At 34.4% G+C, this 1,478-nt stretch overlaps 1 long non-coding RNA gene across 1 annotated transcript in view; it reads right to left on the bottom strand.

Annotated features, from left to right (window-relative positions):
- The window catches only part of LOC108365063 (uncharacterized), a 21,795-nt gene that overhangs the window by 9,199 nt on the left and 11,118 nt on the right, over positions 1–1,478 (bottom strand). Inside the window, exon 2 of the long non-coding RNA XR_001847873.1 lies at positions 437–438. This is a non-coding gene — a long non-coding RNA (uncharacterized LOC108365063). The remainder of the gene's footprint in view (positions 1–436; positions 439–1,478) is intronic.

The following is a 1,478-nucleotide window of genomic DNA, read 5'->3' as shown; positions in this document are numbered from 1 at the left end:
GCCAATGTCAAAAATTATTAGGGAAAAATTACAACTTTTGTCCAGCCGAACATGTCTCAACGAAAGTTAGCATAGCAGTTTTACTCAGAAGAATCCAGTGCCGGGTTTTTCCTAAAGCTCAGAAGGCCCGGACCTAGGGCGTCGGGCCAAATTATTACAAATAGTTTATTCTAGACTTAGAAGACCAATTTCCACTTTCGTACTCAGTGCAGTATAAACAAGTAAGAAAGTCTAAGTTCGGGTGGAGCCGAACATTAAATACCCGGCGCAAGTATTAAATATATAGTGGTATTCGCGCTTCAGTGTATTCGCTGTAGCCTGCGTAAGTGTGTAGCAACAACAAATCACACGCTCATGCAGTTACGATTACACAACATACAACGAATACACATAAGAGCGCATTCCCCTTATGTTTTTTCACCTTTCCGAAACCTACCGCTAGAGGGTAAGCCGAAGTGTATCAATTTTGAGTAAATTAGCGTCCTTAAATTTCGAAATATTGCAGTTTCAAGCATTTATGAAATTTACCGTTATATGGAAAGCGGCCGTAATTTTATGTGGCAAGCACAACAAAAATACCGAGTTTGGTACAAATTGATAGAACGGTTACCGATATACATATATGTGGTCATAAGTGGGCGGTGCCACGCCCATTTACCAAAATTTAACCTTAAACGTATTTCTTGGTAAAGAATTGTTGCGAGCATCAATTTTGAATAAGTTAGCTTTAATATTTACTGATTTATACTATGTCTCCATTGTGAGATTTAATGAAGATTTAGCCCTCTGACGAGATTTGACGTTAAATCTTTTGAGATTTACCATATAAAATTAAATCTCGAAAGGCAGTAGATTTAAGTTAAATCTTCGTCAAATCTTCAATAATATTGATCAATAAGTACAATTTGTTGGATGTGGCAACCACAAATTCACATGCCATAAGTCAAATGACATTTGTGTTTTCAATATACAGTTGAGGACATTGAAATCTAGCCTATCATAAAAACATGAATTTTCGTATTTTTAGGGATTTTTATATTTTTGTTAGTTTGGGAGGAAAATTAGTAATACATATTTACATAACTTTGGTTGTAATAAATTAAGAAAATATTATTTTAAAAACTAAAAATTTAGAAGAAATGTTTTATAGTAATATCATGCAGAGTCTTCTCCGCTTTCTATAAGTCATTTACGCGCTGCGACAAAAAATTTATAAATTTCGGTAATGGTTCTGCTTCGATAACATTGCACCGAACATCCTCTAGAACTCAGTTCGTATTCATGATATGCCAAAGGCCCACGATTGGATTTTCGGTTCCCTCCTATGAATAAGAGAGTTCTACACAAATTTTTCTTTCCGCAAATGTTTTTTACCGTTTTGATAATTTTTCTTAAATTCGGGAAAATGATTCGGAATATGGTACCATTCTTTACACTTTCCAAACTATATATTATACATACATATTTACCACGGATTA

The sequence above is a fragment of the Rhagoletis zephyria genome, unplaced genomic scaffold (genome assembly GCF_001687245.7).
Source record: "Rhagoletis zephyria isolate East Lansing unplaced genomic scaffold, Rhagoletis_zephyria_1.1 Rzeph_scaffold_01762, whole genome shotgun sequence".
Classification (NCBI taxonomy): Eukaryota; Metazoa; Arthropoda; class Insecta; order Diptera; family Tephritidae; genus Rhagoletis; species Rhagoletis zephyria.
Note: the sequence above shows the minus strand (reverse complement) of the source record. Positions and strands in the feature narration are given on the sequence as shown.